The following is a 14,707-nucleotide window of genomic DNA, read 5'->3' on the forward strand; positions in this document are numbered from 1 at the left end:
GGAATTATGCATTTGATGACCATTATATTTTGGGATGGCTTACCCTCATTGTTATGCAAACTAAAGACACGTGAGGATTGGGGGGGGGGGGATCAGTTTATTTTTTTCCTTCTGTTCTAAATCATTAGATCTCACTCTCTTCCAAAGAGTTTGTCGAACAGAATCAAAGAACAGAATTGTGCCTGTTTGTGGACTTGTTAGCAAAGAAGTACACCATGCACACACAAAGCCGCCTTAACAGCGAATCACTCTTGATCCATCAAGGCCATTAATTGTCTACTCTGACAGCAGCTGTCCAGAGTCTTCGGTAGAAGTCTTCAGCATCACATATTCCTTGAACCTTTTTAAAAAGGGGATTGAAGCTGCAGCCTTCTGCATGCCAAGTAGACGCTTTACCAGTGAGTTACTGCCCCTCAAGCTTGCTAGGCTGATAAGATTGCAGTATTTGGGTGATTCAGCATGTTTGTCTCACTCAGAATTGCTCTGAATTGCGACAACATTTGCAAGAAGGCAGAAAAATTAGGCTAACTAGGTTTCATTATGATGCATATGAATTTTACCAGAGTTATCTGCATACTTTAACCCTGACTGCTGCCTTTCCAATTCAGTGTTGTACTGATTAGAATAAGCATAGCATGATTCATAATACAATTCTATGCAAAATTATTCCAGTCTTAAGTCCATTGATATCAATTAGTTTATTGCAATTAGTTAAGACTGAAATAACTGCATAGGATTGTACAAAAAGCAAACTCAGTCTTCCGTTGTATCAAAAGGGCCATTGCATCAAAATCGCAGGTCACAGTCCTCTATAGTGCCTTGGTCAGGCTGCACCTGGAGTACTGTGTGCAGTTCTGGAGGCCTCACTTCAAAAACGATGTGGACAAAATCGAGAGGTTGCAGAAGAGAGTGATAAGGATGATTGGGGGGGGGGGGTCTGGAGACTGAGCCCTACAAGGAAATGCTGAGGGCCTTGGGAATGTTTAGTTTGGAGAAAAGATTGAGGGGGGACGTGATCGCTCTCTCTAAATATTTGAAAGGCTGTCATTTGGAGGAGGGCAAGGAGCTGTTCCAGTTGGAAGCAGAGGATAGGACTCAAAGCAAGGGGCTTAAATTACATGCAGAAAGGTACCGGCTGGATATTAGGATATTCACTGTCAGAGTAGTTCAAAGGCGGAATCAGCTTCCTAGGGAGGTGGTGAGCTCCCCTTCACTGGCAGTTTTCAAGAAGAGGCTGGATGAATATTTGTCAGGGATGCTTTAGGCTCATCCTGCATTGGGCAGGGGGCTGGACTAGGTCTGTATGGCCCCTTCCAACTCTCTGATTCTGTGAAGATTGTGTTCAGTTGGGATTTGGAATAGCAAAAGAATAAAAATTTCAAGCTTCTCAAAAGAAAAATAATGTTGCAGGTATGGAAGAATTAGAATTCTCAACTTAGGGTTACAGACATCACATTGGTCAGTGTTTTATAAAGCAAAAGCATGTATGTCTATTTGTCACAAGCAAAGTCTTTCATTGAAGCTGGAAAGCTCTTATTTTTAGAATTCTCTTGCAAGTGACATGTCTGTATGGTGGGGTGTGTGGGCGGGGTGGATCTATAATCTCTTTATTTCTTTGCTAACTGTTCTCACTTAGATAAATATTCCCAAGAATGGGGAAAATAAGTAAGAATCTTGTGAACCCAGTTCAAGTAGTGTGTCTGGCAGAAAAATTCAGATTGAGTTTGGAGAAAAAATGAAAAGTGCTTGCTCATCCAGAAGGAAGAATAGGAGGGTTTTTTCTCCATACACAGAACATAGGCAAATACTGTGTTGGGTTTATTTAAGGCTTAGTATTACTTGTAGCTTTACCCTGCTGCTGTAAAGGGATGAGTTTTATTGGTAGCGTAGATAACTTGTAAGTGAGGAACTGGTACCGACTTCCTCCCTACTGTTCATAGGAGGTTGCTGTTGTGGCATTATTTACGGTGGGATCTTGAGTGGCAAACACAGCTGAGCAAAGAGTCCTTCACTATTCTCGGGGTACCAGTGTGTACTCCCAACCCAACAGATGCTGAACCCACTTGCTGGCAAATCTAAAAAAAAAAAAAAGGAAGGTGATAATTGTAAAGACTTGGGTTAATGCAGAGCTTTAACATTTAAGTTTAAAGTTGAGCTGTTCCTGACAATGAGGTGCATGAGAGGTGGTAGCAAGTTCCAGGATGCCCCAAAGGAGGCGAAGGAGCAGGCGGTCATTCCCGTCTCCTACTTACGACGGCTGTTGTTCTCCCAGTTGCTCTATTGAAGGTTACTGGGCAGTGTGGTGTCCCTGAACGGTGTTTTACCAATGACTCTTTATCTGTAAGAATTAGGTGATAACTCTTTCTCTCCGTGCCAAAAAGAGCTTCGCTTGCAATTTTTAAGACTTTCAGGTCTTAAGACAGTCAGGTCAACCCAGCCATCCACCCCCCCCACACAGACAAATTGACAACCCTATTAATGAGGGAGGTTTGCTAACACAATGGTATTACTTGGCTCGAGGGTACTGGTTGAGCAATTTAAGGCGAGAGGCCACTGTTACACGGTTTCCCTGGAGGTTTCGGTTTGCCTGCAACCAGGGCTTTTTTACTGAGAAAAGAGGTGGTGGAACTCAGGACCACACAATGGCGTCACTTTGGGTCAACTGGAACAAAGGGGGAGTTTTTTAAAGTTTAAATCGCCCGCGGTGAAAATGGTCACATGGCCGGTGGCCCTGCTCCCTGATCTCCAGACAGAGGGGAGTTTAGATTGCCCTCCGCGCCAGAGTGGCGCGGAGGGCAATCTCAACTCCCCTCTGTCTGGAGATCAGGGGGCAGGGCCACCGGCCATGTGACCATTTTCAAGAGGTGCCGGAACTCCGTTCCACTGCGTTCCAGCTGAAAAAAAGCCCTGCCTGCCTCCCTGGTGATGACACAAAGGTTACAATGAGCACATTCCATTTCCTTAACTTCACAGTGCCTTTACCGTATGTGATGTGCTGCTCAAGGTTTACCCTGCATAAATCTGACACAGATGTTGAAGTTCCACAGAGGGGCCTCTGCTAAGCTGCCTGTCTTGTCTGCATCCTCCAGCTACTTGGACTCTCACTGCAGCTCCCCGCCACTTACTGATTTTTTAAAAATGGGTCTCCTGTCCTAGTGTTCATAAGAATCCTTAAAACAGCTAGGGCTATCCTACAGCAGACTCTTCTGTTGAAGTAAATATATTTTAAAAGTGTGTAACTCTTATGCTGTTATATTAGTGCTAGGTTCTTCAGTACGTGGTACCCAATTTAAACGCAATAAAAAGACTAGAACAAACATGACCCATATACTTAAAAAGTATTGTAAAGAGCAGTAACAAAACATAGCAAGTAAGACAACCCTGAAATTCTCAGTACATCTAAGATTTTTGATATTTACTTAAACCTTTCAAATGCTTAGGAAACCACATAGTATTCACAAAGCTGTAAGACAGAACAAACTAGCCACACTTTGCCAAGAGGGGAGTTCTCTTATGAGGGGCTACCACTGAAAAAGCCTTGCTGTTTGTGCTTACCTACATCACTCAGTAATGGTTTGGTGGGAGAAGGCTCCAGGGAACAGAGTCCAGGAAAGTCTTCTAATATATAGGGGAGGGAGGGGCTGGTAACAAAGGGTTAGTCTTGAGAAGCAACCTGTACTGTTTGGATTCTCTCTATCAAGACCAAGGCTTTTTTTCAGCTGGAACGTGGTGGAACGGCGTTCTGGCACCTCTTGAAAGCCCCGCCCCCTGATCTCCAGACAGAGGGGAGTTTAGATTGCCCGAGGGAGATCCATGTGACTATTTTTGCCGAGGGCGACTTAAATTTTTTTAAAAAAAAACCTTGTTCCAGCTGACCCAAAGTGATGTCATTGTGTGGTCCTGGGAGTGTGCGTGCACTTTGCCACATACATGTGGTACCAGGGGCACTACCTTCCGCCAGGAGTTGCCCCCTGTGCTGGCAACCCACTGAGTTCCACCACCTCTTTTTCCAGCAAAAAAGCCCTGATCAAGACATATGTACTCCTTATACTGCAGTGTGAGAGAACTGCAGGCTTAAGATGTTCCACCACAGAGTAAATAGTTTTAAAATTAACTGCGATTGGAGTAGTGTGTGTGTAAATTGTTGCCATCTCTCTAGCAAGCTCACTTTACAATCAGCCAAGAAGAGACATAGTTCAAAGGAGCTGAGAGACTTCCACAAGACAGGGAATTAAACCTGTTCAGGTAACAGTAGGATTTGAGTCCAGTGGCACCTTAGAGACCGACCAGGCTTTTAGTTGTTGTGGGTTTTCCCGGCTGTATTGCCGTGGTCTTGGCATTGTAGTTCCTGACGTTTCGCCAGCAGCTGTGGCTGGCATCTTCAGAGGTGTAGCACCAAAAGATAGAGATCTCTCAGTGTCACAGGCTTTTAGTGTCTACGCTTTCGACAGCCGGAGCTCTTTTCTTCTAAAACGTCAAGCAGGTCCTGCTTCAAAGAACGCCTTTGGAGTACACCATACTTATGGAATGATTTGGAAAGAATTGGGATTTCTCACAGCAGCTGGAGGGAAACTAGCTCACAAGTAACTCGTCTTACAGATGTTGGGAAGTCTACAAGAACCTGCAGAGGTTGCCATTGTCCATGTGAGGGCGCACCGGTGAGACGAGAGGAAACAACCGTGCAGACGAAGTTGCCAAGGCAGCAGCCCCATAGCTACTCCCAAGTTTCCAGCTAGCCCGGATCCCCACGTACCCCCCACTGCTATCTTTACAACATGCTGCTAAAGAAGAAGATTTGACACACGACCGAGGGGCCATTCAAGATTCTCAAAAATGGTGGAAGTCGCCGAACGGTCGAATCTTTGCTCCTGCAAAGTCAGACGGCTGCTAAGCTTACATATGGCCAGCAGGCTCTTTCCTCCTTTCCTTGACACATCTTAGGGTAACACCCAAATGGGGAAGGGTTCGTCTAGCTAAGTTGTTATACAGCATGCCTTTTTCAGTGTTCCCAAAAGGGGGAGAGAAAAGAAAGGTTTGCAAAAAAAGAAAGCTTTGCAAAAAGGCACTTTGCGCTATTAATTCCTTTCTAAGACTATATGTGTATAAAAGTACGACATTCTAGGAAACCCTTATAAGAAAAAGACTCTGAAATCTTAACTCTCCGCTTCCGAGGCGGATCAGCCCCGCTTGTCGCCTGCCTCGAAATGCGCGCTAAGCCTTTTGCTTCCCCGGGGCCGCGCTTAGGCACCAGGCGGGGAGCCCGCGGAGCGCAGCCGGGGGCTGCTCGGCGATGAGGAACATCTGGCGCCGGGCAAGCTGGACCAGGCGCCCATTGGCTGCCGCGGGTCAGGCTGCAGGGAGGCGTCCTCCCCCCCCCCCTTTCCAGCCATGACATCATTTTCCTCCTGAGCGGCCTTGGAAGCGAGATCCGGGAGCCGCGCGGCAGCCCCGGGAGAGGCAGGCGAGGCGCGCGCGAGGGGGCCTCGGGGGCGATCCCGGGGCTGGGATGACCGCAGGCGCCGCCACCGACAGCCGGGTGAGTCCAGGGCTCCCCCCGCGCCAGCCGCAGGCCCCCCCCCTTTTGGGCAGGTTTTGGGAGGCGAGTGGTGCAGCTCTGCCTGCCTGCCTGCAGCCCCCTTGGGTCGCACGGAAGTGGGACCGTGTCCCCTGACCTGCGTTGCGGTGCGGACAGCCGCCTTTCCGGGCCCGGTTAGGAGAACGAGTGCCTGTGCCTTTAAACCCCCGGGGAAACTGGGTCGCGGCAATTTAACGCTTTGCGGGCTAGACTGGCTTCCTCGGAAAGTGGGGCACAGCTGATCGGGAGGCCCGCACGTTCCTTTCGGGTGCCTCTTTTTAAAATCGAAAAGAGTCCAGTAGCACCTTTAAGACTAACCGACTTGACTGTAGCATAAGCTTTCGAGAATCACAGTCCTTTTTGTCAGATGCATGCATAAGCTTTCGAGAATCACAGTTCTCTTCTTCGTCAGATGCATGCACTGTGGTTCTCGAAAGCTTATGCTACAATCAAGTTGGTTAGTCTTAAAGGTGCTACTGGACTCTTTTCGATTCCGCTACTACAGGCTAACACGGCTAACTCCTCTGGATCTTTTTAAAATGACAGTCTGTTTTTTATGGAGGCGGCTACCGATTTCAGTGCCGGCTGCATCGCCTAGGCACTAAAAAGCCTTCACCGCCGGCATGTTCCTTATTTTACTGTTTCCTCCGCACTCCTCTTGAAGTGTATTTGGGCAGGCTTCTTTTTGGAAATCCCCGTTTCGTCCAGTAACTGCAGGGCAGAAGTATATTTTTGTCCTTTAAGAACTACTAGCACCATTTTTTTTAAAAAAAGTCCTGCCGTTTCCGCTTGTGTCGAGAGGTTTATTTTGCTTATAGGAGAGCTACCTCCTATCTGTTGCTTTGCTGCACACCTGTGGGTCCCACTGAGTTCAGTGCAACTTACTTTTGAGTAAACAGTGCACTGGGCTCCACAGCAGCAACCCTACTCACACTGGTATGGAAATAAGCCCCACTGGACTTGGAAGCAGGGCATTCGTAATAGATTTGGGGCATTACCTGCCACAATTGCACAATACAGCGTCGTCCTCGCTCCTTTCGGAGACCGCAGGTCCATTATCTGCCCTGCTCGCTTCCCTCCAGAGCTCAGAACAAGCAAAGACCTACACCCTCCCTGCCACTCCCCGTTCTGGTGATTTGGAATATAAGGGAAATATAAGGTCAAACCCAGAAACAGGGTACTTGTAGTAGAGCAAGATTCGGGTCCAGTAGCACCTTAAGGGCTAACTAGATTTCCAGGGTATGAGCTTGTGACAGAACTACTAGCACCATTTTGACGGATACTTGTAGTGTGGCCGCAGTATCAGAGGAGGCTGCAGCTGAGGCAGCAGCAACCAGATCTGCCTGTGATAATGGAGCACCCCTTTCTACTCAGTCCTGCCCCATCTTCTTATTTTCTAAATGGCGAGCAATGATGCAAGAGCATCTGCTCGGTACAACTGCTCTACAAGCCAGCTTGAAATCCTCTGGCGGCTGTGAGTGCGTGGAGGAAAGGCATTGCTTCTCTGCATCTGTTGCCTTGTAGAGTTTTTCTCCTGTATGTCTTGGTCCTTATCTGTGAGATGGTTTCAGTGTGATAGGCAGACGGCATATGCTAGTCGTTTCCTTTCCCAGTGGAGATGTAGGTCGAGCTGCTTGCTTTTCTGTTTAACAGCTAAAGGTTCCCCCACCAAAACAGAGATGTAGTGAGAAGAGTTGTTTTATTTGGTAATGCCAGGTGGCGTCCCTAGTCTCTCAGCAGACCATTTGCATTTGGGACAAGTAATTTCTAGGAAGGCAATACATGCCCTTAGGAGCCCCGTGGCACAGAGCGGTAAGCTGCAGTACTGTTCGATCCCGGTGGAAGTCGGGTTCAGGTAGCCGGCTCAAGGTTGACTCAGCCTTCCATCCTTACAAGGTCGGTAAAATGAGTACCCAGTTTCCTGGGGATAAAGTGTAGATGACTGGGGAAGGCAATGGCAAACCACCCCGTAACAGAAGTCTGCCAAGAAAACATTGTAATGCGATGTCCCCCCATGGGTCAGTAATAATGACTCGGTGCTTGCACAGGGGACTCCCTTTACCTTTACCTAATACATGCTCTTAGACTGTGCATGGGATGACACAGTCTTGAGCAGAGAGGTGCAAAATCAACCTGTACAACCAATTGCATCCTTCCTTTATCATCCTCCTTTGCCTACAGATGAATACATTTCCCTTTCCCCCTGTCTACCAGCACCAAAGCAACTGGGCCTCCAGAGTTCTCAATCAGCACACAAGGACATCTCCAAACTCTCTTCCCCCTTCCACCCCGACAGCTTTCCATCGAGGTTTACTAGTTCAATAGGCATTTGAAGAGGGCTCCATCACTGCTTTGTTACCTGGGAGTTGTAAAACCGGATATGATACAGGTCACAGAGAGCTGAAATCTGGTCTAGTGGTCCAGCTGCAAGACGCTATAGCCCACGGTTGCTGCACGCAGCATCTTTAGTCCCTGGCTTAGGAGTGTTTGAGGAGGGGCTGCTGGTCAGTGGTAGAGTATCTGTTTTGCACTTAGCCCAGTTTTGATTCCCAGCATCCAGTGAAAAGGATCACACAGTAGGCGACGCGGAAGACGACTGTCTGAGCAGACAGGATTGACCTTGATAGACCAATGGTCCGATTCCGTATAAGGCAGTGTCATGTGTAATTTTTCCTCAAGGAAGAAATTGCTCTAATTTCTTTGCCGCTTCTTCTTGCATTGCACGCTAGCATATGGACAGTGTAATCCTAAACAGAGTTGCAGGCTTCCAAACCTTGAATTGATTTAGAAATGTGTGGCTCTGGGTTAGATTGTAGTGCTAGAATTCCAAGAATGGCCTTGTAGGTTAAGAAGATGTGATGAAGACAGCTAGGTGCACACTCTTGCAAACAAAGCATCTGGTGTCATCTGGGAAAGGGCTGGCGTCAACCAGATATAATGGCTGAGTTGACATGGTGCTGAGAGTGCCGCATCTTCCCTACAAAGCTTCAGTTGGAGATTATCCACTGATAGAGAGAAATCATCCCAATGCAGAACATTCCAGCTTTTCTAGTCTCTCTTCGGCAGGGCTTTTTTTCTGGGGAAAGAGGTGGTGGAACTCAGTGGGTTGCCCTCAGAGAAAATGGTCACATGGCTGGTGGCCCCGCCCCCTGATCTCCAGACAGAGGGGAGTTGAGATCGCCCTCTGCACTGGTGGCGCGGAGGGCCATCTCAACTCCCCTCTGTCTGGAGATCAGGGGGCGGGGCCACCAGCCATGTGACCATTTTCAAGAGGTTCCGGAACTCCGTTCCCCCGCGTTCCCCCAGAAAAAAGGCCCTGCTCTTCGGTATTTCCCATCCCTGCTAAAGCCAAGCCCGAGGGCATCGAAGGAAAGAAAGAAGGAAGCATACAGAAAAAAAGACAAAGTTCTTTTAATAGGAGAAAATGAGGGCCTGATGAGAGGAGAAAGCAGAAGTGATGGAGGGGGGCGGTTAGCCACCTCATGACTCAAAATGAGTTCCTCTGTCTCCTTCCACAGTAAGGAGAAGTTCAGCAAATCTTTGAAAGAAGCCACGCTTTTGAGAACTCCTTCCTGTCCTGGCTTTGGGTATGTAACTGCAGAGAACTAAACAAAGAGTTTTGCCCCTCTCATGCATGGCCTGCCCCGTATCACAGGTCTTTGAGTTATGTTTGAAGGCGTGTTCCCTTGTGTAAGAGTAAAGCTATTACAGGGTTATGTGACTGGAACTCCAGGTGGGCTCTTTGGACCAAAAAAAGCAATTGTGGGGGAAGCCTGATACAGATGAGGGCTTTGACGGTGGGGAAAGAGGATTTAACTCCTCCACCACATGCAATATCTGTGATAGAAAATGTCCTCTCCTACATGAGTACACAGGTACTCATATAAATCATTCCAGATTTGCCATCTGGTCTGCAGCAGCAAAACAAAATAGGTATCTAGTGGCCCCGTAGAGACCAAGAGCATTTCTTCCAGCAGAAACTTTTGTGAGTTGGCACTCACTTCATCAGATGCACTGTACATCCATTAGGACAGAAGATGCATTTATATTAACACACACTTTTTCTATTGTGAATATAACATTAATGCATTTTCCTGATGAATATATAGTTTGTGTACCTGGTGAAGTGAGCTTTGACTCATGAAAGTGTATGCTGGATTAACTTCCATTTTTCTCTAAGGTGCTATGGCTCGCCTACTTTGTTTAGGTACCGATATTGTGACAGTTTTTAAAAGCAGGTTGTGGGGGCATTTTGACTGGGAAAACAGTTAAGGGAAAAGACCCTCCCTTTTGTGTTGCAGCCCCAATCCCTATGAGGTTCTCCTATTGCTGCTTTTTAGAAACAGATAATTTGACTGGAGTTCCATGGCAAGTAGTAATTTGTCTTTAACTTGGCCTGCAAATTGGCCAAGGAATGTAGGGGCTACTGGGTGTGCGGCGTGGCAGTAGGCCTCCACACTCCCTATGTGTGTGTGTGTGTGTGTGTATGCAGGGGGGAGGGGTGTGGCAGTTACCTTTTCCCGGCCTTGCACTGAGTCCAATAAAGCCGTCCCTGGCTGCTGAATCCGGTGCCTTAAGCCATGACCTCCTTTCTGTCTCTGACATCTGTCAGAGGCTCAAGTGGCTTCCCTCAGTACCTCATCCTGGGTGGGGGGAGGCGAGGGGCTGCGATTGTGTAGCAGACACCAAAGCCCACTTTATTAGGAGAAATGTGTCAACCTGCTTTTAATTCTCGAAAGTCATTTATTCTCTGGTTGCAAGGGGAATAGGGTGAGCTACAGTAACCCTACCTGTCAAGTCCCTCCTCCACCCCCCTGAAAAAAAACTCCGAGTGTACACTGGAAGAGGACAAGTTAGTGCCTCTTGCCTATCTCTGGAAAGGCTGGAGAACAAGCTGTTTCAGACAAACAGTACCTGGGGGATCTAATTGTGTAATTTCCTTTTAAAAGGGACAGAGAGAAGAGGTCCAAGGAAAGCAGATGCGTGAAATCCTATTGTCCCAACAGAGCTAGGGTAGGGCAGCAGCATCATACTAGAGCTGGTGCGATAGACATTCAACTCCTCCTCCTCTGCCACGGAGTTCACTTGATGACCTTGGACCACTCGCTTTCTCATAGCCTACCCTACTTGACAGGATTGTTGGGAAGATAAAATGGGGTGGTGCAAACTGTGTATGCCCCCATGAGCTTCTTAGAAGAACAGTAAGAGAGAAGCATGACGTATAGAATTCTGGAAGGAGAACCCAGGAATCCTGGCTCCCAAACATGCAACTTTCCTCCCTGATTCTACATACCTACTGATTTCCTCCTCTAGTTGTGAAGGTGGCTGAACACATGAACACAGAGAGGGGTCTTCTCATTAATATTTACAGCAACTATGTGAGACAGACCTCTGATTTTAGTTTTGCAGTCAGGAAAGCTGAGGCTGATAGTCATTTGCTCCAGACCTATATTATTATTATTCTTTATTAAATTTATAATCCACCCTCCCTGCGAACAGGCTCAGGGCGGATTACAACATACAGATAACAATACATTGATAAAAGAGTAACATCGGATAGTCATAAAAATTAGATTCAGTGTCATAAAAACAAGCTCTACACCAAGTTCCTATATTATTATCTATAATTTTTAGACCAGCACATACATGCAACAATAAGGGAGTAGAGTCTTGACATGACAGTGTCAATTGCATGTTCCATTTTCGAGATTAAAATTTTCTTTATTTAAACTATAAACTACACACCACAACACAATAAACAACAAACACAGAGAACAAGAAAAAACACACAGTTCTAAACACAACACACTAACAATACATATATCTATAAAATTAAGAGGAAAAGAAAAAAGAAAAGGAAAAAAACCCCTAAATTACACTACCAAGTTGAGTTCCCATTTTCTCTGGCACAAGTATATATCATTTCTAGAGTCCCACTTATTCTAAGTTAGTCACAAAACTCCTCTTTTTTCTATTGTTTCTGTTGCTTAATCCATAAATGCAGATGTCATCAAATCCTTGTTATCCATTTCATGCAAAAAGTCTATTAACGGTTTCCATTCAGTCAAGAAGTTAGCTAATGTCTTTTCTCTAATCAATGAAGTAAGTTTTGCCATTGACGCAAACTCCAAAACTTTTAACTATTCCTCCACTGTAGGCAATGTTGTAGTTTTCCACTTTTGTGCATAAAGTACTCTTGCTGCTGTAATTAACAGTGCAATCCTATGGAGAGTTACTCCAGTCTAAGCCCATTGACTTCAATGGGCTTAGACTGGTGTAACTCTCCATAGGATTGCACTGAAAGTATAAGAACAGCTGTCCATTATTCCCAACAGAAAGGTCTCTGGTTTCAGCTGAAGTTTAATCTTCAAAATCTTCTGAATCGATGATTGTATTTGCAACCAAAACCTCTTTGCTTTCTTACGTGTCCACCACATATGAAAAAATGTCCCTTCTTGTTTAGCACATTTCCAACATACATTTGACGCCCCCTTATACATTCTAGCCAATTTTTCAGGAGTCATATACCAACGATACATCATTTTGCAAAAATTTTCTTTAATACTGGAGCTTAATGTAAATTTCAGCCCTCTTGTCCACATATTTTCCCATTGCTCCATTAATATATCATGTCCACAATTTTTCACCCATTTAATCATACATTCTTTTACTTGCTCTTCCTTCGTCTCAAACCTCAACAAAAGTTTATACATTTTAGAAATAACATGTTCATCATTTGTACAAAGGGCTATTTCAAATTCAGTTTTAGATTTCTCAAAGTCTTAATGACTCTTGTCTAGTTTGAATCTCTCCAAAATTTGCATATATGGAAACCACTGACAGGCGTGCCCTTCCATTTTCTAGAATACTTTTTAAAAATTCCCACATTAGGAATTTTTCTGTAGGTAGGAAACTGAAGCATTGGTGGGAAAAGGTCCAAGTGCAGCCCATTTCCTTCCGCCCGAGGGTACATAAGCCTGGAAGATCATACTTCTTATAAAATGGCATTAAAAACGTGATCCGTAACTCACAAACTGAAGTGGTACCCATGGGCTGTTTCCACACATCTTACCTGCTTGCGGAACATCGTGCGAAAGGCCTGGAAGACAGCGTCTTCTCACACGAATGCACCAGGAAGATGCTGTTATCCGGGAGTTTTGCACAAAATCACGCAAAACTCCCGGATAACAGCGTCTTCCTGGCGTGATTTCGCGTGAGAGGACACTGTCTTCCAGGTCTTTCACGCAATGTTCCGCAGGCAGGTAAGACGTGTGGAAACTGCCTTTGTTCTCCATCTTGGGATCTGTCAGCTCATCCAGTCCAATGTCATGTTGGACAAGAATATGGAAGAACTGCTTTTGAATTCCTACTCTGCCATGGGAGCTTGCTTTGGGTTCCCCTTGGGAGAAAGGTGGGGTATAAAGATATAAATAAGTAAAAATAAGTCTTCCTGCATGTGTAGCTTAGTTTGAGAGGAGAAATTTTGAGCTCAGGTCTTCAGAACCAAGTTGAGTGAAATTCAGGCAACTGAATACTCTAATCCTGTCATACACACTCAACAGAAGGTGATCATGGGCTCCGTGGTGCTCCGTAATGTTGTTCCTAGTTGTACCTACTTACTAAGTCCCCAAAGCAAACAGCTATTTCCTGGCTTTCCTCCACTTAATCGGAGTAAGAGGTACAGTACTGCACAACAGCCCAGGAAGTGTTCCCTTTAAGTCTTCAGGGAGCATCTACTTGGAAGTGGGCTTCCTCCATGATATGCTGGGGTTGGAACCACCCAGTGATTGGCTCCAGCCTACATGGCAGCCATTTTGTTGTGGTGCTCACTCTCTGTTCTTAGAATTCCCAAAATGTGAGCATGCCCACTGGCCTAGCAAGGTTGGGGACTTCTGCGCTCGTCACTTAATGCCTACCGAATACAATTATACTTTATTGGACACGAGTGAAACGTCTGAGTCGATAGTAGTGATGGTAGAGGATGATTATTTTAAGAATGTAAGAAAAGCCCTGCTGCATCAGGCCTGAGGTTCACCTAGTCAATCAGCTTGTTTCCCTCATGTGCAACCCCCCCTGCTGCTGCCTCGGAAACAGGCTTCTAGAAGTACACTGCCACTTAAAATGGAGGTTCCATTTGGCCATTATGGCTGATAGCTATTGATGGACCCAGGGTTTTTTTTTCTGTGAAAAGAGGTTGTGGAACTCAGCGCTGGCACCACGTGTTTGCGTGAAGTGCACTCCTGGGACTGTGTGATAATGTCACGTCTGGGAAGTGATGTCATCACACAGGGCGCAGCCACCCCTGGAAAGGGTCTCTTTAACTTTCAAATCCCTGTGGCTTCAGCTGGCCAGTGGGGACTTCCTTTCAGCTGAAGCAAGCTGCGTGTGGTAAACTTCAGCTAGTCTGCTGAAGTTTAAACGGCCCCTTTCTGTGTCACTCATTCGAGCAGCATGGAAGGGGGCTGTCTTCATGGGGCGTTGCTTCAGCTGATTGGCAGGGAAGCCCCACCAATCAGCTGAAGTTTAAAGGGCCACCTTCTGTGTCACTCACTCAAGCAGCACGGAAGGGGGCGCTCCACACCGGGCACTGCTTCAGCTACCTGGCAGGGAAGCCCCACTAATCAGCTGAAGTTTAAAGGGCCCCCTTCCACGTCGCTCACTGGAGCAGCATGGAAGGGGGCTCTCCCCGGGCACTGCTGCAGCTGACTCACGGGGAAGCCCCACCAATCACCTGAAGTTTAAAGGTGATCTCTTTGGAGAACACGTGATCTCTTTGGAGAGGTGCCAGAACGCCCTTCCACTGCGTTCTGGCTGAAAAAAGCCCTGGATGGACCTATGCTCCATTATTTAATAATCGTGTTTTAAAGCCACATTTTATTTAATTTTTATTTATTAATGTTATTTATAATCCACTTTTCTCATTGAGACTCAAGGCAGATTACACAGTGTCAGTCAATAAACAACTGAGACATTAAAATACAATAGGGTATACATTGCAGAAATCTGAAAAGAAGCATACATTCAAACACAGGAATACAGAGAGAGACCTTACTGAAACAAAACATGTACTTTGACATGACGTATTAAATGCGGCAAAAATTATCCAGTAGGAGCATATCTGCATCAACAGAC

At 46.1% G+C, this 14,707-nt stretch overlaps 1 protein-coding gene across 1 annotated transcript in view; it reads left to right on the plus strand.

Moving 5' to 3' along the window:
• Positions 1-5,495: 5,495 nt before the first annotated feature.
• NCKAP5L (NCK associated protein 5 like) overlaps positions 5,496-14,707 on the plus strand; it is a 58,026-nt gene continuing 48,814 nt past the window's right edge. The window contains exon 1 of the mRNA XM_054977690.1: positions 5,496-5,536. The gene's annotated coding sequence lies outside the window, so the exon portion shown is untranslated. The remainder of the gene's footprint in view (positions 5,537-14,707) is intronic.

The sequence above is a fragment of the Eublepharis macularius genome, chromosome 4, assembly GCF_028583425.1.
Source record: "Eublepharis macularius isolate TG4126 chromosome 4, MPM_Emac_v1.0, whole genome shotgun sequence".
Lineage (NCBI taxonomy): Eukaryota > Metazoa > Chordata > Lepidosauria > Squamata > Eublepharidae > Eublepharis > Eublepharis macularius.